This window comes from Pinus tabuliformis, chromosome 3_2, assembly GCF_031772625.1.
Source record: "Pinus tabuliformis cultivar Carrire ecotype Pingquan chromosome 3_2, CPIR1, whole genome shotgun sequence".
Classification (NCBI taxonomy): Eukaryota; Viridiplantae; Streptophyta; class Pinopsida; order Pinales; family Pinaceae; genus Pinus; species Pinus tabuliformis.
In genome coordinates, this window is record NC_142302.1 from 481,245,296 (window position 1) to 481,269,603 (window position 24,308).

The 24,308-nt window shown below is 40.5% G+C and overlaps 1 protein-coding gene across 1 annotated transcript in view; it reads right to left on the reverse strand.

Moving 5' to 3' along the window:
* LOC149181384 (citrate synthase, mitochondrial-like) overlaps positions 1-24,308 on the reverse strand; it is a 105,119-nt gene that overhangs the window by 45,354 nt on the left and 35,457 nt on the right. The window lies entirely within an intron of this gene.

Sequence of the window (24,308 nt, forward strand, 5' to 3'; positions counted from 1 at the left end):
GGAAACAGGTATTTAGAAAACATGTCCCACAAAACCCTCTCCGGCACAACTGAAGCTCAGTGCTGGCCCTTCTGGCCTCTGCGTCAGCCTCTTGCTGACCTGCGTCAGCCCTTTGAGGCACTGCGCAGCCTCAGGGATCCTCTGCGTCACTCCAGCAGCCTCTGTGTGGATGATGCAGTCCCTCCGGCCTCTGCGTTGTCTCTGCTGGGCTTTGCGTGGCCTGAACTGGCTGTTGCTCTCGCTCCCCCTGCTTCTGCGTTGGTCTCTCAGTATTGTCTCTGCCTCTCTGCCCAATACACACTACCCCTCGCTGCTGATCACTGATTCACTTTTGCTTAGCAACTCGGGTCTAGCAAAATGAATCACTGATCACTATGGTGTATTCTCCAACTGACCCTCAAGCGTCTTCTTATACTTTTCTCGTTGGTCCTTCAACGACTGAGATTACATCTCTAATCATTGGCTAAAGATTAGATTTGGTTTGATCCATGTCATTTAGAACCTTCTAACCGAGTTTTATATTAATACCCATTAATATTTTATTTTTCCTAAATTTAGACTTAGGAACTCCATTAAAAATATTAATTATTTTAATATCTCCCAAACGGGGAAGAATTTGCCCAAACCATTTCTGGGTCTTGGAGATCTCATATGCTTTAGCCTCTCCACCAATTTTCATGGCTAGAGCACATCCGATGCTACCCCAAATCAACATCTAAGTGGTGATACCACTAATAATACCTAGCCTATTGTCTTTCAGAGACCATTGCACTCTCTAGCCATTTAGGTCGAGCTCGAGGTTGTTTTGGGGGGGTTTAGATCTTTTGGAGTCCATGGGCATTTAGATGGACCACCTCCCTATGTTTATATATTCCTTAGATGGACCTAGGTGTATCCTACCTTCCAAACAATAGTTGAACAGGATCATCAAAGTTGACATTTGTAGGCAATTTATCCAGAGCACTTGTGTTACCCCTCAAGATTAATTACACCCAAAGATGGCCTTCGAAGTTGATTAGTTCTTGGAACTTATAGAGGGACTCATTGTTTGAAAATTGTATACACTTTGTGTTAATTTTAGATGACAATGGTATGTTCTATGCTTAAGATCAATTTTACTTCAATTTTCTTACTACCCCAATATCGATATCCAGATTAGCAATGACATCAACATGACAGTAAAATGCAGATAGAACATAAACATAACAGTAGAAGACAAACCAAGACAAGAAGACACAAGATATGGCACCAGCCAGTGACAAACCCCAATGTGGGGAAACCCTTTGATCAATTCTTCTTATTATTCTTCAAAAGTTCAGCAGAGAGAGAGAGTACAATATGCAATATTCACTTGCCCAATCAAAGTGAAATCTGTCCCAACAAACAGCAGCTACAAAAAGCCCTAACCAGAAAGTCAACGCTGGTCAACAGGGCAGAATTTGACCTCCAAAACAGCTCGGTCAAACTTGGTCAACTCGGCCTCCAACAACAAATCAAATCAGCCCAAAAATAGTTCGAAAATATCCAATCAAACCTGGTCAACGAAAGTCAATGTTGCAGTCAACGCTTATCAAATAGTACGTTCTACGTCGTTTTCTGTGCCTAGAAATGTGGCCTTCCCAAACAGAGATAACCCTCACAAAACTATAGTCAAACAGATCAACGCTGCTGGTCAACGCTGGTCAAAAACCCTTCTTGCAACTTCGGTCAACGCAGGACCATAACTGCCCTTCTTCACACATGTGGAGAGCTGCCTCAGAAATTTGTACCCAATCAATGAAGGAGAGAGAGATATGTGAGTGAGTGAAGTGTCTAAATGAGGAGGCACCTTATATTTATATGCAAACGTTGAGGATGAATAGACGTGATTGTTAGGCTTTAGAGCCTACATTAGTTTGATGGCCGACCTTGACAATTTGTCCATAAACAAAATAAATTCATAATTCCATTTGTACATGTCAGAATGAGATGATCTTTAGATCAATCCTAGACATCTCGGAGAGAGGAAACCAATAAAAATATCAGTTGCATCATATGAGTTGTCCAAGGTGAAGTTTGGCCCTAGTTGCCAAATTTAACACTCCCTCTCAACTAGGGAGAACTTCACCTGCCAAACAGTCTAACAATTTGTACCATCCTTGTCTCTGCTCTGCTCTGCTTTGCTGAACCATGAAGAAAGAAGAAATGTATCATACCATTCTCCATTGACCCGAAGTCAGCCTCCAAGAGTCGAGAGTGTGTCATACCACTCTTAACTGACCCGAAGTCAGTTTCCATTGATCCCAGATCAATATCAAACATCCTATCATAGGGAGTACGATAGTGCACGATGCGTCCATCGGTAGTATTATGGTTCCTACCCTCATTTCCCTACTCATTAGCCAGATGAGAGGTACTTCCCATGGGTCCTGAACTGCATGGGTAGGATGTGCTGACATGAGAAGGTGAACCACTCATCCTGCGCATTTTCCATAGGAGAAGGTAAACCACTCATCCTATGCATATCTCAACATGGGGTATCACAAGGTTAGGTGAACCACTCACCCCGTACATCGCGCACCATTAGGGGAAGTTGCACCACTCACCCTATGGTCGCTCATCGCTCTAAGAAGTACCCCAAGCCCCCGCGGAGCTCCCAGAGCTCAACATCCATTTCATACGGGACCCTCATAAGAGGGTCTCTCCACGACTCCAAGTCGTTCACGGAAGGTTAAGAATTTGACCTTCCCCAGGGGCTTCGTAAGAATATCGGCGACCTGATCATCATTCCCAATGTGTTGGAGCCTTACTGATCCCCATTGTACCATATCCCGGATAAATTGGTACTTGATATCAATATGCTTGGAGCGGTTATGAAACACGGGATCCTCGAAAAGACGAATCCCGCTCTGGTTGTTGCAGAAGATTGCGGTGGTATCCAGCACATGTCCAAACAACTCACTAAAGAGCTTCCTCAATGAAACAACTTCACAGGAGGCCATAATAGCAACAATGTATTCAGCCTTAGTGGTGCTCAAGGCAACCGATTTCTGCTTCCTGCTCATCCATGATATTGTAGCAGAACCTAGAGAGAAGCAACATCCAGATGTGCTTTTGCGATCCACAACACTGCCAGCCCAATCCTTATCAGAGTAACCATTGAGCCTCATATCCTCGATAATGTTTCTCAGTCCATAAGTGATTGTGCCTCAAAGATATCTCAAGAGATTCTTGGCAGCAATCCAATGTATGTGATGATGCTCGACCACAAACTGACTCAATGTATTCACTGCAAAACATATGTTCGGACAGGAGTTTACCAAGAACATCAGGACTCCCACGAGTTGATGATACTTCGAAGGATTTCCCAAATCGGGCCCAGCAGCACTTCTGCATAACATCTTGAAGTTAAGTTCCATCGGAGTAGTCACAGACTTGCAATCCATCATCCCAAATCTTTCAAGTAGCTTCACAATGTATTTTCCTTGAGAAAGGAAAATCTCACCTGGCTTTTGCCAAACATCCAACCCTAGGAAGTAATGCATCAGTCCTAGGTCCTTCATTTCAAATTCGGAAGCCAACTCCCTCTTACATTGATGGATAAGAGGGTTTGCACCTGTCAGAAAGAGATCGTCCACATAGAGTACCATGATGAGAGGTCTATCATTCTCAACCTTAAAGTAAAGGTTCAGATCAGCTTCACTTCTTGTAAATCCCAGCTTCATCAAATAGTTGTTGATCCTCTCATACCAAGCCCGAGGAGGTTGCTTCCATCCATAAAGGGATTTCTTCAAGCTGCATACATGTGTCTGACGATCTTGAACTTTGAACCCCTCAGGTTGTTCTACAGAGGCTTCCTCCTTTAGTGAACCATGCAAGAAGGCAGTCTTGACATCCATCTGGTGCAGATTCCATCCTTGCGAGGCAGCAAGGGTTATGATCAAATGGATGGTGGTGTAGCGGGCAATTGGTGCAAATATCTCATCATAATCTATACCTACCTTTTGAGAGAAGCCTCGAGCAACAAATCTAGCCTTGAACTTTTCAGCACTTCCATCAACGCCATGCTTGATCTTGTAGAGCCATTTCGAGGTGACAATGGATTTTTCCTTGGGTCTAGGGACCACATCCCAGACATCATTCTTCATAATCGACTCATACTCTTCATTCATTGCATCCTTCCAAACTTGGTGCTTTACAACCTCTTCGAATGTGCAAGGCTTAGATTGAACAATGGTGCTCATTGCAATTAAGTACCCTTGGTACCTATTTGGGTTCTTGCTTACATGAAATGTCCCCCTAAGTGCAACATGTCTCTCGGCATCTTCAAGAGTCTCCCTAAGCCATGAGGGTCTCCTTTTTGAGGAGGTGGGCTCATGAGGGGGTGGATCAATGGGATCCATTGGTCCTTCAACATTGAGCATCAACTCATCCTGCGGTTCTCCCTGCTTTTCTGAATCTACTTCTTAGTCCTTCCATGGAAGAGGAAGGTTACTAATCTTCCCAAGGGCAACATCCTCATCGAAGGTGACATCATGACTTATCTCCACTTCTCTTTGACCAGGCACATAGATTCTATATGCCTTAGAAGTTTCACTATAGCCCACAAATGTTCCTTTCTTCCCAGAAGCATCCAATTTGCTTCTCTTTTCTTTTGGCACATGAAAATATACAGGGCTACCAAAAATTCTAAAGTGAGAAACATCAGGTTTCTTACCAGTGAAAACTTCTTCGGGAGTTTTGGAGTCCAACGCTTGATGAGGGCATCTATTTTGAACATACACGGCAGTGTTTGCAGCTTCGGCCCATAAGAACTTCAGAAGGCTTTGATCATGAAGCATGGCACGAGTGGCTTCTACGATAGAACGGTTCTTCCTTTTAGCAACACCATTTTGCTTAGGAGTATATGCGGTAGTAGTCTCCCTCTTAATGCCAGCTTCTCTACAATAATTATTGAACTCATTTGATTCATATTCGGTTCCATTATCGGTCCTTAATATTTTGATCTTCTTCCCGGTTTGATTTTCGACCAAAGCTTTGAAAGAACGGAACCATGAGAATACTTCGTCCTTCTTCAAGAAATATATCCAAGTCTTGCAAGAGAAATCATCCATAAAGATAGAATAATATAAATATCCTCCCAATGAGTTCACAAGCATCATACCAGATAGATCAGAATGAACCAATTACAATATGTCGGTAGTCTTGTTATCACTTGAGGGGAATGGTCCCCTTGTATGCTTTCCTTCGGCACATCCCTGACAAACACCTTCATGCTCTACTTTAAATTCGGGCATACCTATCAACATCTTCCTCACATCAGGTAGAGCCTTATAATGTAGATGAGCAAACCTTCGATGCCATAATTCGGATTGAAGTGATGAGTCGCAAGACATAGCTCCCTATGGACTTCCTCCCACTTGATATAAGCTATCAACCTTGAATCCAAGTGTAAATGCATCTTTGAAATTTTTGTTCCACGCACATACCTTTCCATCGATGAATGCCACCTTGAATCCTTTGTCCTCCATCGCCGAAATGGATACCAGGTTCTTCTTTATATTGGGTACATATAGTACTTCTTGTAGATGAATGGTGTTACCTTGATTCTATTGAAGAGTAACATTCCCAACTCCCTTCACGGGATAGGTGGCATTGTCTCCAAGGATAATTTCCAAATTTGTATCCTTTTCAATCAGATTTGAAAGAGCTTCATTATACCCAGTGAAGTGCCTTGAAGCACCACTATCAATCAACCAATTTCCCAAAGTCTTTGGAGGAGATGCAGTGGAGAGGGCAGATATAAGATAAAATTATTTTCGCTTGTTACCGACAAAATTAGATTCATCAAACCTGGTGTTTCTAGATCTCTTGGGAGGGCGACCATTTCCTTGATGAGGAGTGGGAGCATTCCTTTTTCCTTGGTTGTTGAATTTGCCATTCCTTTGATTGTTGTTGACTCTGTAATTGTTGTTGTTGTGATTGTCATCATCATGAGGTGTATCACTTCTATTAGGACACTCCCTAGCATAGTGGCCAAACTTGTTGCAAATAAAGCATCTTCCCTTCCTTCCATTTTTGAAACCCAGCCTTCCTTGACATTGCTTCTTTGAATCTGCATTGTTCTTCCTTTTAGCATGAGCGGAGAATGCAGTAGGATCATTCCTATTTGAAGGCATAGTTAGTTCCATCATCCTTGTTTCTTCTTGAGAACATCTAGTCAACAATTCTTCAAAACCTGGAATCCTGTCATTGTTAAAAATAGTGGTGTTGAACACGTGCTATTCAGGAGGGAGTCCTCCAAGGGAAATGGGAGTAAGCTCCCTATCAGCAATAGCTTCTCCAATCAAAAGAAGATCATTTTTTATCTTAGTAATCCTCATGAAGTAGGATTGAATGTCTTCATTTCTTCCCTTCTTTATATCCTTCAGCTTGTTTTTGAGAAAGAGAACTTGGTTTTCATTGCTAGATTTGAACATGCCAACCAACTTGTCATAGATATCCTTTGATGTGTTCAAATTGGAGATGTAAGCAACTAAATGCTTATGAATAGAATCCTTGATGATCTTCTTTGCTTTGACTTCACCCTTCTTGTACTTTGTCTTAGCAACAGCTGGTGCATTAGAAGGAGGTTCCAAAATCTTTCCCTACACATAGTCCATAACATCTTGCTCTTCTAAAGTCAAATCAAGAGACATCTTCCATGCATGATAATCAGACTTATCATGAAGCTTGTCATCAGACTTGAAGTAGGATGTGGAGGCCATTGAATCTTGTCCTTGATCAAAGGATCTTAGTGATTGCTCTTTTCACTCTTGCTTGGGCTTTGTCTTCACCTCAACTCTAATACCATGTTAATTTTAGATAACAATGGTATGTTCTATGCTTAAGAGCAATTTTACTTCAATTTTCTTATTAGCCCAATATCAATATCCAAATTAGCAATCACATCAACATGACAGTAAAATGCAGATAGAACATAAACAATAATAGTAGAAGACAAGCCAAGACAAGAGGACACAAGATATGGCACCAGCCAGGGACAAACCCCAATGTGGGGAAACCCTTTGATCAATTCTTCTTATTATTCTTCAAAAGTTCAACAGAGAGAGAGAGTACAATATGCAATATTCACTTGCCCAATCACAGTGAAATCTGTCCCAACAAACAACAGCTACAGAAAGCCCTAACCAGAAAGTCAACGCTGGTCAACAAGGAAGAATTTGACCTCCAAAACAGCTCAGTCAAACTTGGTCAACTCGGCCTCCAACAACAAATCAAATCAGCCCAAAAAAAGTATGAAAATATCCAGTCAAACCTAGTCAACAAAAGTCAATGTTGCAATCAAATCCTACTGCAATCAACATTGGTCAAACAGTAGGTCTGCCTCATTTTCTGTGCCTAGAAATGCGGCCTGCTCAAACAGAGATAACCCTCACAAAACTGCAGTGAAACAAATCAACGTTGCTAGTCAACGCTTGTAAAAAACCCTTCCTACAACTTTAGTCAACGCAGGAACAGAACTGGGTTTCTTCACACGTGTGGAGAGTTGCCTCAGAAATCCGTATCCAATCAATGAAGGAGAGAGAGATATGTGAGTAAGTGAAGTGTCTAAATGAGGAGGAGGCAACTTGTATTTGTATGCAAACGTTGAGGATGAATAGACGTCACTGTTGGGCTTCAGAGCCTACATTATTTTGTTGGCTGACCTTGACAATTTGTCCATAAACAAAATAAATTCATAATTCCATTTGTACATGTCAGAATGAGATGATCTTTAGATCAATCCTACACCTCTCGGAGAGAGGAATCCAATAAAAATATCAGCTGCATCATATGCGTTGTGCAAGGTGAAGTTTGGCCCTAGTTTCCAATTTTGACTTTGTGTAGAGACAAACCACTAGATCATTCAATTAAATAGGATTTGCCAACAATGCCATCTACAGTGCATCAACACTAAGGAGAACTTCATTTTCCATTGCCCTATCTACTATAAGATTAGGGGGAGGAGGTTCCATTGCCTATTCAAGGGGAATCAAACAACACTGGGTGGCTTCTTGAAATATTCTTACCAGAGATGCTTAGCCTTATACATGTAGAAGATCCTCAAGATCCAAGCCCATATTCTTCAACCTCCTACTAGATCAAACTGTACATAGCAGATCACTTCTTTCTTCATGGTGCTACCCTCAAGAAGGTGCACTAAACAACAAATATAAATTTGCATATCTCTTGATTCTAGATCAATGCAGACCTATGGGATCCGTCCCCACCCCACAAGATTTCAGCAACATGACCAAATCAGATACCCCTAGGAGACAAACAAAATACCCTAGGCAATAGTGACGAACTACCTCCTCCAAACAACAACGTAGTGGACAATTTAGGCTTCCCACAAGTTCTCCCATTTGGGCATCATGCTATAATGATGCTTTCTTCATTGGGCTTTGGATGTTAGGAGAGATGGATTTGTTCCATGATAGACCTACCTCATTACTTCTAGTTCTTCTTGTTCCTGCATCTTCTCCTCCTATATATCTCCACCCCAGAGTGAGTTTCTGGGCTTGGAGTTGAGGATTGTTCATTCCTCAGCTTAGATCTCACTCTCTACTCTACCTTACTTTATTTTCTACATCTTGCCTTTTACAGGAGTCCTTTTAGTACTCCTTCCCTTACTTTATTTTTTGCATCTTTCCTTTTATAGGATTCCTTTTAGTACTCCTGCTTTGTAATGACATCATTGTACTCAGTAGTCTCTTTGACCTACTTTTGGGTCATTGGTCAAACATTAATAAAATTGTCCTATCTTATCTCATGTCATTTTATCTTGGAGAATGAGTGGTGCCAATTTTCCAAAGTCTTAGAAACTCCCTTCTTTACCTAATAACCTAGGTTAGCTTGGCACTTAAGGACTCCCATGTTGACTTAGATCCCTCTCCTATAGTTTAAAGAGTGGGGCGAGGCCACTAAGGTGACTGTGGGTGGCTTGTCTAGAGTTGCCTCTTGGCTTTCCATTTGGCCATAGGACTTTTCCCTCTAGGAGAGAGCTTATGTGGCAACAGGGAGATTAGAAGTTCTTTTGGAGGAAAACGAGGCTCACTAACTACTTGAGTAGGAGTGTTGGGGTCTTCAACAAGCAACTCCATTGTTACTTCAATAGTTATGTCTTCTATTATGGCCAGAGTGGTCATATTAATTTGGAACAATTTATGTTCTTTACACCTAGGACCTAGAGCATATTTTTCATCACAATTAAAAAAGAGTCCACATCTATGGTGGTTTTCCATTTGTGTTTGATACAACCTTTGTACTTTCAAGGGATGTGTAGGGGTTATGCTTGGGGAATTAGTTTATGCACTACTCACTATCTTTGCTTTTACATCCTCTAAAGATACTTCCAACCATGTAACAGACACTGCATTTTGAGTTGTGCTTAGATCTCCACCTTGAAACCACTTATGATACATTCTTTATAAAAGGAATTTCTTATATGGATGTCTAATTTCTCAAAGGCTACCATAAAGTATGCAACTAAGTTTGTTTGATGTGACTTCATAAGCCAACACAAACAGTAAGCATCTCTCTAGAAACATTGATGGATAGCTTTAACAAACAAACTCCATGTGATATAACTCACATAGGCTTCTCTATGACATTCCCACCATTTCAATTGTTATAGATCAAGATATAAGACCAACACCCTATGTTTTGTCATGTCAATAGTAATGCCATGGTGGGTAAAGTAATGTTCCATTTGGATGTGCATCTTGATGACTCGAAACCATCAAATTTGTTGAAGTCCACCTTAGGAAAATGGTGCCATATGTTATTATCCACTAGCTTGTGGTTGTGAGGACTTGAAGAGGGATGTTGGCGAATAAATAGTCCTACTAGAAGTTTCTTCCTAATATGGCTCAATGTGTTGAGAATTATCGAGTTCTTCTAATATGCATTGAGTTAGCATAGGTGCCAACTTCTTCTCATCCAACTTCGTATCAAACTCCTCATAAAACTTCTAATCCCAACTACTTATGGTCTATTGTATTTGCTGAAATTGGTCATTAAGATGTCTTTATTGAGTGTCCAAGTGGTCCAACCTATCGATAATAGAGAAGGTGGGCATATTGTTTGGGTTGATGGTATGCGGTGGTTTATTAATAAGCTCATTGGTTATTGACTCTTGAGGAAAAGGGAGTGTCAATTGCTATAGATCTCTGATATATGAGTGGGGTCCAATAGTGATGCCCGACGCAATATCTCAGGGCACTAACTAAGGAGGCTCAATCATGCACTAGGGCATAAATTGACTACCCATGTACTAGAGAGTGATCTCCCAAAGTGGTGTTCTATGTGTACTCAATGTTTTAAAACTAAATATAGACGTACCTTGGATAGAGAGGGTACAAGACACTTCGTTTCACCTTAGAAACCCTACTGACTTTCTTGTATCAGAGATTTAAGGTTAAAGGATGCAAGAAACTAGTTTATTTGATGGATAGTTGATGACATTTTTTTCATAAATACATAGAAATAAGAGTTCACCAAAGATATTGCAGTTCTTAATATGGCATATGACAAACCCTAATTTCTGAAAATTCATGCAAAATGAAAGATAATAGCATTAAACTTACACCATTCAAGGAAGCATCAATTCATCAATCCAAAGAAATCCTATCCATGCAAAACATATCCTTCCCATGACAATTCTCACTCTACTTTGTTGTTGCATCCAAGAGAAAAGAAGAATTCACTAGTGCCCACTCATTCAAGAGAGAAATGTGTGAAAATTTGGATGCCCAAATTTCTACTGCGGCAACTGATTACGTTTCTTCTATTTGTTAATTACTGAACAAAATTATTTACTGTTTCCTACAGTAAACACCGAAACTAATACACTGCAGCCTTCACCATTTAAATAAAATGTGGAAACAAGAAACTGAACAAGAAAGAAATACACAACACATATACACAGTTATTTTTGGACATGTCCCCGAAAAAACCCAGTGTGGGAAAATCAGTGCAACAATTGAGGGTTTTATTATTATGTAGTAGTAATTTCTGAATACAATCTATGGATGTCCTCCTGGCTATCTAGTAGAGAGAATATCATTGACAGAGAGATAAGTGAGAATACCTCACACTATCACTGGAGATTTGATTGATCCAGCCATTGAATGGATGGCCCCTGGCCGCCTCTGCATTGTCACTGTGTCAGCACAACGTCACAACCTCTATGGACTGTGTCACCCCTTCTGCTGATCGATTTGTTGTCCAGGAGCTTCGATTTTCACCTCCCCCTGTCACACCCGGGCTTCTGGCCTCTGAAATCGATTCCTCCAGCAAATTTCCGGACCTCTTGAAGGCTCTGCGCTGCATTTGCGTCAGCCTACGCTGCCTTTGCGTGGCCCTGCGTCAGCCTCTTCTAGCTCTGCGATGCCTCTCCTGGATTTCTCTCTGCCTCCTCTACTGAGTATTCCCGGATCAGGAGAAATCTCCAACCAGAACTATCCCTGCCCTGATTGCAAAAGATCGCTTCGAATTTCTCTTCGGCAATTGCTCTGCTTCAGAAATTCGATCTTTTGATCTTTACTCGATGTGTTCTCCAAGTGCCTCCCAAGCCTCTTCTTATATCTTTCTGTTGGACAACCAATGACTCAAATTAAATTCTAATCAATGACTTAGATCATTTTGGCTTGATCCTCGTCTTCTTTTAGAAGTTTCATCCACAGTTAGATTAATACCCTTTAATTATTTTAATTTCCTAAGTTCAGACTTAGGTTCCCATAAAAATAATTAATTATTTTAATAAAACTGTCTCTGGGTGGAATTTCCCAAAACTATTTCTAGGAATTGGAGCACATCTGATGCTACCAAAAATCAACACTCCCTCTTAGTGAGGAATGTGCTCTAGCAATGCACCCTCCTGAAGCATCACTTTGTTCTATAACATCTCCTTTTGCATCGCTGATGTCTGACATCCTATCCACCAACTATTGAGCAAATTCTGCATCTGTACTGCTGCTGACACTTCCACTGTCAACACTGCTTCTGTACTGCAACTCCCTCTCAATTCTGCATCTGTGCTGCTACTGGCACTGCCACTGCCAACACTGCATCTGCACTACAACCTTCTCCAGTTGTTGCTGTTATTGCATCAGCAACGAAAAAACATCCCAAATTACTGAACTGGTGTTCAGTATGATGCATCTCATTGTTGGAGTTTTGGTTGCTGCTAGTCTTTATGTTGACCCTCTAAAGCCTCTGCGTTGCTACTGACCTTTGCTCTGTGCCAACTACACTGTTGCCAACTCTGCTTTGCGCTACTCAGTCTCAGCGCTCCTAGCCACTGCAATTGTCACTCTGACACTCCTGTGCATCGACTGACCCGGTCCATCCTGCTACTTCTAATCTGGGCTCCTGTAGCAAGGAATTAATCCGAGAGGTAGGCTCCTCAAGGATCCTGCCCAACTGCAGTCCTTTCGAACTACAACTCTAAATCTCCCCACCTCCCTCCTGTAGATGTTTGGGTTGTCATGGTGAACTCCTCCTCCTCGATCTTCGCAACTGCAACCTTCAAATCATGCTTCTCATCTTTGTCCTTCTTCCTGAGAGGACACTGTGTTGCGTAGTGACCGAATTCACCACACCTGAAGCATTCGATCTTCGAAACACCTTTCTTCTTCTTCCGCTGCCCCTTGGATGCGAGAGTTGCATTCTCTTCCTCCTCCTTGGGCTTCGACCCACTATTGTTGCTTCCGTCAAGTTTACACTTGACCAAGTCTCTCCTCAGCTCCTCTTGCTTAAAAGTTGCCCACATTCCATTACAGTCTGGCAAAGTCGCCCTGCCCAGGATGCTCTAGACAAAAAATTGCCATTCCTCAGAAACTGAATTCAAGGCCAATCTTACCATCTCAGAACCTTGAGGTGTTGACCCCACAGCTGCCAGCTCGTCTCGAGTCTCCTGAAGCTTAGTAAGGAACGAATCAATGTGTTCCCCCTTCTGCATCTATATAGATCTCATCTTCTGCTCCAAGTACATCTTCCACTGCTCAGAAGATCCCTAATATAGCGTCAACAAAGCATCGCACATCTCCTTGGTAGTGTCTCTGCCAACAATGTGATAGACTATATGATCCTTCACTCCATCTAGAATCATTCTCGTAGTCTTCACCATTTCTCCCTTGTACTTCTTGAGTGGATCTAGATCTGCGGGCTTAGCTACCACATTGTCGACGTAGATCTTGAGAAAATGCTCATTTAGGAGGCACGACATCCTTGCCTTCCAGATCACATAGTTGGATGCACCATCCAACCAATCCTGATCTCTCAATCCACTGGCTTCCATCTCTGCCAATCGAAAAAGTTGAATGACCTCCTCTCTCCTGTTGCTGCTCAGCAAATGAGAATTCGAATTCCTTGGCTAGGAATTCTCCAAGGAAGAAATTCCCTCAAGTGTCTCTTCTTCCCTATGACATCTTTCTGCCCGGCAACTGCTTGCAAAAAACTGTGTCACACCAGAAAACCCTCTTCACTGAAGCTTCTGATGTGCTACTCCCTCTGCCAATGACAAATTTCGATCTGGAAATCCTACATCTGTCGACTGACTCAGAGAGAGATTTACCACGAAAATCTTTCCCTACTCGGTTGAACTGCACAATCCTTCTAGGGATTCGAATTGTTGCCTCTGCAGAAATTTCGAACTCCCTTTAACACTGAGCTATTTCGGCACTGCTTTCTTATTTCACCTGCAGCTCCAATACCATGTGAAAATTCAGATGCCCAAATTTCTACTGCAACAACTGATTATGTTTCTTCTATTCGTTAATTACTAAACAAAATTATTTATTGTTTCCGACAATAAACACCGAAACTAATACAATGCAACCTGCACCATTTAAATAAAATGTGGAAACAAGAAACTGAACAAGAAAGAAATGCACAACACATCTACACAGTTATTTTTGGACAAATGTCCCTGGAAAAACCTAGTGTTGGAAAACCAGTGCAACATTTGAGGGCTTTATTTATGCAATAGTAATTTCTGAATACAATCTCTGGAGGCCCACCTGGCTATTCAATACAGAGAATATCAATGACAAAGAGATAAGTGAGACTACCTCACACTATCACTAGAGATCTCACTGATCCAGCGACTGAATGAAATCCCCTAGCTGCCTCTGCGTCAACCCAGCGTCACAGCCTCTAGGGTCTGTGTCACTCCTTCTGCTAATCGATTTGTTGCCCAGGAACTTCAATTTTCACCTCTCGATCTCACACCCCGGCTTCTGGCCTCTGAAATTGATTCCTCCAGCAAATTTGTGGACCTCCTCAAGGCTCTGTGTTGCCTTCGCGTCAACCTACGCTGCCTTTGCGTGGCCTTGCGTCAACCTCTTTTGGCTCTGCATTGCGTCTCTCAGATCTCTCTCTGACTCCTCTGCTGAGTATTCCTGGATCAAGAGAAATATCCAAGAAATCTCCAATTGAAACTATCCCTGCCCCTCACTGCAAAAGATCACTTCGAATTTCTCTTCGATAGCTGCTCTTCTTAAAAAATTCGATCTTCTGATCTTTACTCGATGTGTTCTCCAAGTGCCCCTCAAGCCTCTTCTTATATCTTTCTGTTGGACAACCAACAACCCAAATTAACTTCTAATCAATGGGGCTTAGATCATTTTGGCTTGATCCTCGTCTTCTTCTAGAAGTTTCACCCACATTTAGTTTAATACACTTTAATTATTTTAATTTCCCAAGTTTAGACTTAGGGTCCCATTAAAAATAATTAATTATTTTAATAAAGCTGTCTTGGGTGGAATTTCCCAAAACAATTTCTAGGTATTGGAGAATGCATGTGTCTAAGCCTCCTTGCAAATTTTGAGACTTAGAGAACATCTGATGCTACCAGAAATCAACAAAATGATGACTGCGTGTGACAATCATCCAAGAGAGTTTGACTCCCCTCTATTTATATGAAGGTAACCAAGTCAAATTACTCTTATTTTACAATGAAAGCCCTAAAAGTTTTCTTTAAATGTTCATCAAGACTACTAGGTCACAAACTGACATAAAAATTGTTAGTTTTATAAAACCCCACTAGCTAATTTGCAAATTTTTACTAAGTAAAAAGTTGAAAATGAACTTTAACTTTAATTCACAAATATGTTGAGTTTCCTAACTATCATGCAGTGGAAATAAGGAACAATTGAAGACAAACACACAAGTGAACAATACACACAAATTTACCAAGGAAACCCCAATTGGGGAAAACTTGCAATCTTGGTGTTTCTATATTATTTAGCTCAACAAACATTCAAAAAGAGATTACAACCTTGGGGGAAAAACTTCCCTTTGCCTCTGCAAACCCTCTGCACACTGGTTTGTGCCCTACTCACAAACTCGACCTCACTTTTGCACCCCTATACGAACTCGTACACCCTGTACGACCTCCTCTACTCACTGATTTCGGCCTTTGAAGAAGTCCATGAATTGTTAGAAGTGATCGAACGCTGAATCAACCACTCTTCTCTCTCTAATTCATTGATCTAAAACCTTGGCATTGAGGTGAATTCTCCTCTTCTTCACTGGGCTGAACACCAAGATGTTTTAGTGCATAATGACCAAGTTTTGTGCCCTTTTCCCTCTTAGAAGTCGACTTGGGCCCACCACTGCCACGAATGGTTGAGATCAAATATCTTGGACGGTTGAGATCGACCTAATTTTTACTATGGGAAAACTTAAATTTTCCTACGTCAAAAACAAAAGAAAAAGTAATTTATGTGCCTTGTCCCCACTTGTGGGTAGGAAAACTTAAATTTTCCTAGCTCAAAAAACAAAAGAAAAAGTAAATTTTCCGCCTTGGCCCCACTTGTGGGTCCCTTCGCCAAATTTAGTGCGCTTGTTAAATCTGACAAAACCCTTCCTCCTCTAACTTCATTTAACACTCCCTCTTAGAGTGGAAGGTGTTCTGAACTACACCCAGTTTGTCCTTGAAATTGACAAAGCTCCCTCTAGGTAAAGCCTTAGTCGATATATTTGTTGTCTGCTATGTTGTAGGAATTTACTGAAGTCTGATCTTGCCCCTCTGAACACAGCCTCTGATATGATGGTACTTGATCTTAATGTGCTTGGAACAACCATGAAACACTAGATTGTTAGAGAGCTTAATGCAACTTGGATTATCACAGATGGCCTCACAAGTTGCCATGCTGGCAAACATGTATTCAGCATTTGTTGAGCTTAGTGCCACTGATCTTTGCTTCCAGTTGAACCAAGAAATAGTTGTTGACCCAACACTGAACACACAAATTGAAGTACTCTTCCTGTCTAAGGAACCCCTGCCCAATCTGCATTTGTGAAGCCTTAGAGCTTCACTCCATCAACCTGTCTATACATCAACCCATAATCCACCATGCCTCTGAGGTATCTAAGAATATGTTTAGCAGCAACCCAGTGTACTCTAGGAGGCTCTAACATGAACTGACTTAATTGGTTCACTGCATAGCAAAGGTTTGGTCGTGTGTTCACGAGATAACATCAACAACCCTATAAGTTGTCTGTAGAGAGTGGCATCAACTTGCTATGCTCTGTTGGTGTCTACCTTCCTCCAGTTTGTCCCAAAAGGTTCAAGACTGAGTTTGTTAAGGGAATTGTAGGCTTCGTTGGAAGGGTCATTCTGAGCATAAGCCTTGTTGAAAAAGGATCAAGACCTATTCTATATACTTGTATATAAAAGGAACTCAAGTCCGAATTGACTGAAGAGGCATTAGGCCTAGTCATCTTGCAAGCAATAGACTCAAGAAAAATCCGAGTTGTAGGCCTAATTGGAAGGCTATAGTCATCTTGAAAGGAAGGAGTTGAGACCCGCTCTTATTTTGAGCATAAGTGCATTTCAAAGGACTTGAATTGAAGCCTTAGCCACCAAGCAAAAGGAACCGAGATTCCTACTTTAATTCTGTGCATGAAAGAGACCTAGATTGAATTGATTGGAGGCACATTAGGCCTATCTTGGAAGGGTAATCATCAAGCTACAATCACCTTGTTCAAGACATAATTCGCAGACCTGTGGAATGACATAGAAGACAAGAACTTGTGGTATAGGATCCACGAAGTTGTGTTCTACATGGACGAGATTGACAACCACTATTCGTGGCATATATATACACAGTGCGAGCCTAAATAACAATGAGTCGACCTTGGAACCTTCTCTCTTGTCATTGAAAGTGTCAACAAGGATATCTCCTTGGAATCAGTGCAAGAAAAGTTTTGTTGGTGACAACCTATCATTGAAGTCTTCAAAGTTTGCCAACATCCTGATAATAAAAGACTTTAAAGAATTGTCACATCTTGGGAAAGGGATATCATTACATCTATAGCAGCCAATTCTTTGGGACTTGTGCATCACAAATTTATTAGTAGAGCAACCACACCCTAAAGCAATTTGAAGATGAAGCAGTCTAAAGGCAACCTTATCTCAAGTAAGTATTGATCTTTCATTTTTGTCTCAAGCATCCAATATGTCTTCGTTCTGCAAGGAGAGCAACAAGCTCGATGGAACCTCTAACTACCAAGGGTGGAAGAAGAGGATTGACCTTATTCTCCTTGAGAATGATGTCATAGACTATGTAAAAGGCAATGTTACAGAACCAAATAAGAAGGATGCCAATGAATGGAACAAGTATTTCAAGAATGAGATAAGAGCTCAAAGGATCTTGATTGAATCAATCAAAGATCATCTAATACCATTTGTGGCAGAGTTGAACAAGGCCAAGGACATCTATGACAAATTGAACAAGTTGTACTTAGTGAGCACCTCAGGTTAGAAAATTGCCTTGAGGAGAAAAAAAATTTTCCCATAGGAAAATCTGGGCAAATCAACCCCGAAGAGGATCTTTTAAAGCTCATCGGCCAGACTAGAAGGGCCTAACCCCAAGGGCGTCAAGGAGAATTGACCCTATGACCTCCCGATCGACGAGGTACTTAACAACAGAGATCGACCAGTTGAGCTAACCCTTGGGGCTTCCTTGAGGAGCAAAGTGTACAAGATAAGGATACCATTTGAAGAAGACATTGCAATCCATCTTGTGAAGATGTCTCAATTAAGAGATCAGTTGCATGCCCTTGGTGAGACAATTTCTGATTCAGAAATGACAACCTGTGTTCTCAATGCTCTGCCTCCAGAGTGGAATTCGTTTGTGACTAGCATATATTCGAGAAAGGAGACTTCCAACTTCGATGAACTTTGGTCTCAATGTGTAATGGAAGAATCTCAATTGAAGGCCAAGGAGGAAACTGATCCTCTTGGAAAATCTCAAGCATATGCAGCAAGGATGAAGACATTGAGTGAAGGAAAATTTGGAAGGTCTCGTCATTCGTAGAAGAAGAATGATATGTCAAATATAAGATGCTTTGAATGTAATGAGCTTGGTCACTTCAGAAGGGATTGCCCAAAACTCTCAAAGGAATTTAATCAAAAGAAAGGTACAAAAAGGAAAGATGAAGCACATGCAGCCGAAGAAGTCAAAGAATCTGAGAAGAAGAAGTCGAAGGAAGAAGATCCTAGGGATCTCTTCTTTTGAAGCTACTCCATCTTGATGATATTTGTACAGTAGGAGTAGGGCATGTAATTGCATTGGTAGAATGCATGGAATCATGGTTTGTAGCATGTAGCATTTGAAGATTTCATTTATATGTTTTGGCAGTCATCTAGCAGGTACTGAAATTATGTTGCAAGCCAAATAATGATGTGAAAGGTTCATTTAAGATCCTCCTTAGTGATGTCATGGAGTGATTTCTTCATCTTGGGAAGAATGACCATGATGGTATCACTGTTATTGTCTACTCTCTATGTTTTAGAGCAGGCTTCTTAGAAGCTTGTTGGTTCAGTTGTAGCATGATAGATCTCATCTTGGAGATGAGGAACAATTTGGAAAAGGCTACATGACTGGTTGAGGTATGGAATCCGATGAAGTTTATGTTCCGCTAAAGACTAATGATGATGATTAAAGGAAGAACCATGATGTTGATGAAGACAACGACATGATATTCTGATAATTTTGCATGATCTTGCTACATGAAGAAGATTTGTCTTAGGAAGAATATGTGATAGACATGATATGTTGATGACTCAACTATATGAATTGGGTTGATGCCTTAGGCATTTGTTCCAAGAAGTTAAAGTACACCACGTTGAAAAATATGGTAGCAAATTGCAGATGGTTCAATGATCATGTCCTGGAAGATCACGTTCCTGATGTTCAGAGGGAGCCATGTTCGAAGCTCTATGATGATTGGTTTGTGAAGATGCAACTGGTGAAGGTTGATGACATGGAAAGTGATGATGTACCGAAAGGTCAAAGCTCGCACGTGTGATAATAGAGTCCTAAGAGCCAATATCTTGATCATGGAGATCACGTAGTTGATGATGGACACTTCTCCCTAGTTGAGAGGGAGCTCCTACCTAGTTGAGGGGGAGTGACAAATATAGTTCTCTGCTTCATGTGTCATGCACTAGACCAAGATTAACAGTCGTAAGTCTTAGTGAAGGCCATGAGGAGAGAATGTGGTATGGAGGATTGGGTAAGCATCTGAGACTGAACTGCTTGAGGATTCAGAATCCAAGATCGGAAGTAGTCTAGTGACCGACACTCTTTGAGGATCTGACAAGGTATCCAAGACAAGAGTGGTCGAAGAGGACCGATATTCTTTGAGGATTAGGAATCCAAGAAAAGAATAGTCCTAGAAGGACATAACTTGTAAACATTCGGATGGGATATGTGCCTTAAGAGGTAGTGTGGTGTCCCACGTAAAGCCTCCTAGCATTGTGCTCTGATCTGTTGAGAGATAGAGCTTGTTAGTCAAGGCCTTGCTATGTTGACAATGCTGGTTGTATATTGATCATAATGTTGATGCTCAAGATGGCTTACCAATCTGACTCTTCTTATGAGAATAATTCAATGAAAGCATTGTCCTTGTACCATTAGTCAATTATGAATACCTCCCTAGTTAAGAGGGAGTGTTGAAATGTAACTAGTGTCAGTCTTCATAATTGTATATGAGTCATGACTTGATTATTGTTGTATTTGTCAAAAGGAAAAAGAAAGAAAAAATACTTTTGTAAAAAGAAAATTATTTATGTTTCTTGCCCATTGTAGGTCAAGCACCCATTGTGTGCTTTAGGATTTGTTGAGTCATGTCAAAAGGTCAAAGTCATGATGTAATAGGCCACTTGTGGCTCAAGAAACAAGAAAAGAAAAATTATATTTTGTAAAGATGAGTCTAGAAGCCCACCAAAAGATGAGTCAGCCAACCCTTCAAGTCGACCTAGAAGAGGCCTAATCTAGCCCTCAAGAAGCCTATAAAAGGAGGAGCTCGACCTCATTTAGTGACACATCAAGCAACAAGTTTCTGATCTGATCTAGAACAAGAAAGAGGAACGAAATAACTAGAAAGAAGCAGCGAAGAAAAGGAGGAGCAAAATTTATGTTTTGGCATCTCTACAAGGTCACACGTGTGAGTTTCTTGGAGGAAACTAGGGTTTCCTCAGGACCAGAATTGCAGAGAACTGATTGGTGGGTGGCTGACTTATCTTTTGGTGGTTGGTCTTGGGTCAAGGTCTTGGAGGTCTTCATTGAATTGATTCTATAAGGAGTAGTTTCTAGGTTTTCCCCTTGTGGCTTTTACCCTGGCTTGGAGCCTATTTCTGGTGTTCTTTGTTTGCATTGTGATCCTTTTTTTGGCATTTACCTTGATGATTAATTGATCATTATAATAATAATGATGCACTAATTTAATATCACAAGAAAGTGTCAAAGTTAAAGAGAAGTCAAAGAACCCTAACTACTATTCTACCCTAGATTTCTCAACACAAGTTAAACCCTTCAAGTGGCAGGTGTCATGTGAAATAATGATGGAATGGAGTGGGGACAAAGGGAAGGCTCCAAGCCACATGCCATAGTACAAGGGTAGTTATGATGAGGAAAGCCCATAGACTGGGTATATGAATGTAGGAGGGAGCAATTGTGGTACATGAGTTACCTCAACCTTTATTTTTCCACCCTTCTTCAATTTCCTTTTACCTTTTATTGATTTTTCTTCATTTGATGTGTAAGATATAACAATGATTACTGTTGAAATATGTAAATAGGTTCAGTCATCAAAATGAGATATGTAATCATGATTTCATGTATTTAATGTAAAGAAAAAAATAAATTTATTATTGTTGCTCTCGAGGCATGGGTTTCATGCTCAAGGGAAATTTATTTTTAGGTCAAGCACCCATTGAGTGCTTCTAGGTCATCTGAGACATTGTCATGTATTGAACACCCATTTGTGCATGTTACATATTGTAAAGAAAAATTTATGAGTCAAACTAGAGTCAAAGACCCTCCAAGACCTTCTCATGGTGCAAGCAACAAGTCATCCTTCAAAAGAGCAAGTCGGCCTATCTAGAAGGACAATTCAACCTTATTGAGGACTCAAGGAAGCCTATATATATAGGAGCACTCAGCCTCATTCAAGGACACACTCATCTAGCAACAAAGAAGTTTGATCAAGATAAGAAAGAGACCTAGAAGGAGCGAGGAAGAAGAGGTGAAAGTTAGCAAAATAAATCGAGTTTTTGGGACTGTTTTTGAGCCACCTTTCTCACACCTGCGAAGTACCGAATTGCAGTCACTCCAAGAGAGTCGAGTTTTGGGTCAAAGGAAGTCTCCCTTGCAAGCCAAGTTGATAAGGAGAAGGATTCATCTCAAGCGAAGGAGAAAGAAGGACAAAATCACTATCATTCTCTCACACGTGTCACCTAGGGTTTCTGCAAAAGAAACTACTGGAGGTCGAAGTTGCAAAAGAATCTACAGGGGGTTCGAAATTGCAGAAGTTGTTGAGGTCGAAGTTGCTGGAAGGAAAACTCATCAAGGACGAAAGGTTTGACTTGGTCTTGGAGGGGTCTTTGTTAAGGGTCTTAGGTCTTGGAATTCGTCATTTGAAGATTCTATAAGAAGAGAAGGATTCTTGTGGGTTTTCCTCTCAAGAGGAGAGGTTTTGGCCCTGGCTGATCGCCTACATATTGTGTCCTCTTCTCTCATTGTTCTTGATAGTTGTTTGATGATAAGGACACTAAATATAATCAAGAGAAAGAAGTTAATTAAGTTAAGTAAAAAAACATCACAAGCAGTTATCAAAGTAAGAGAAATCACCTAATCTAGCTGCCCTAGATTTCTCAACAATTACCCCTTACAGTGGGGCATTTTATCGCCCACCAGGGGTTGGGACAATCATGGGTTCCTTAATGATGCAAGGGGCACTCATAGGGGCCATAGGAACTAGGGTGATGACCATAATAATAGGGGGTAGAGCTCATGTTTGGTTTTTTCCCACGCGCTAAAATTTACTGTCTCAACCATTGTTTGCCTTTTGAAGTACATTTCCTTTTCTATGTGGCCATATTATGCTCTTATCTTTTTTTTAGCTACATCAACCTCTGGGGCATCATTCTAGGCTTGACCCAAGGTGTGGACAAGGGGAAGGGGAGGATAACACCTTGTGGATTCAATGGACAAATGTGGACCCAATTAGGGAAAATGTGGAAAGGGCTTGTAATGAGTGGAGGGAAGTGAGATATATGGTATCGAGAAGCGGGACCATGCCACCAAAATCAAGATTTCCCATGTAGTGCCATTCCTAAAGCTAATAGCCAATAAAGGAGATCCCACGAGACTAGGATTCAGGATTAACCCCCCCCCCCCCCTAGTTGAGGTAAGGGAACAAGAGTACAATCAAAGCCCTTCCTTCTTCCAAGTCACCCACCAATCCATGCCCAAGTGTGCCTAAGAAAAACAAGCATAAATACCTAATTACATAATGAAAAATCATACCTTTGAGATTGGATGGCCCACCTTCAAACACGCGATCATGAAAAATGAGCGAAGGTACACAATAGCTAGCTCAGGTGGTGGAGAAAAGTAGCACATCAAAGCTATTAGGTGGCTGGCAAGGGGTTGTTGGTTGTCGGCTGAAGACAAACCTGGTAGAAAATTTCTCCTATAGGGGTCACCCACTGGTGGTGGGTAACAGGAGCCTTGCTAAAAGCAGAACTGAAATTTGAACTAAACATCGACTATGGTTTGTAACATACCTAATATTATATCATATAAAAAGAAACAAAATTGGTTACATAGATCAAACCCTAAAGGTCATGACCATCTCTTCAAGCAACATATAAAAACCTAATTATGTTAAATTATATCATCATTCATCATATCTTTTAAATATATTCGTCCTTATGGATATCCTACACTTTGTCTATATTGTGTGGTGCCTCTATGTAACATCTTGTCAAGAATTCAACAAGATCAAAGGAAAACATTCCAAAATTTTCACATGGTTTTGAAAGGAAAATTTGATGAAAATTTTCATTTAGAAGTGTATAATTGTAGCTTTCTCATAAGTTAAACAAAAAAAGGTTGAAAAGATGGAAAAGAAAAAATGGAAGTACAAGTTGTTGACAAAGAAACAACAATAGATCCCATTGAATAAGGGAAATTTTCAAACATTGATGCACATACTATGAATATATAAGCCTCAACAATTTGAATCCAAGATATAAAAGTCCAAGTGTCGTCATTGATGGAATATCAAAGATTGACAAAATGACAAAGGTTTATGATGAAGATATAAAACCTAAACCAAAAATCAGGATAACACTAAACTCAAGATCAAGAAGAATTAGGTTACAAGATTTCCATATAGACATCCCAATCACAGGAGTCATCATATCAACCAATCAAATTATCAGCATCATTAAAAGCAAAGATAATCTTCCACCTACACTGCAAAGAATCTCAATTTAAAAGCAACTTGATGTCAAAATCTCAATTGTCCTATAACACAATCCAAGAACTTCCATCCATTCCTCGTAAAAAAACAGTTCCAGAGAAGATCAACCTAAACAGGATAGATTCACCTACAGTTCCAAACATATTTTCATTGGATTTCTTCCAGTGCTACAAGGACAAAGCATTCAAGGAGGGGTGGCATGTTATATACCTATTATTAAATAATATAAAATAAATAAATAAACCCAATTATATAGATTAAACCATAAAGGTCACAACCATTCATTTGTACCCCATCTCTTCAAGCACTATATAAAGAAAAATTAGGTTCAAAAGTATCATTATGCATCATATCTTTTACACATGTATATTATCCTAACAGATATTTCAAAATTTGTCTTTTATTTATGAAAGCTCTGTGCAACGACCATCAAATTTATTAAATCATGTCCCTCATATGACTCTAAAAATAGAACTTGACCTAATCTAACACTAAAACCA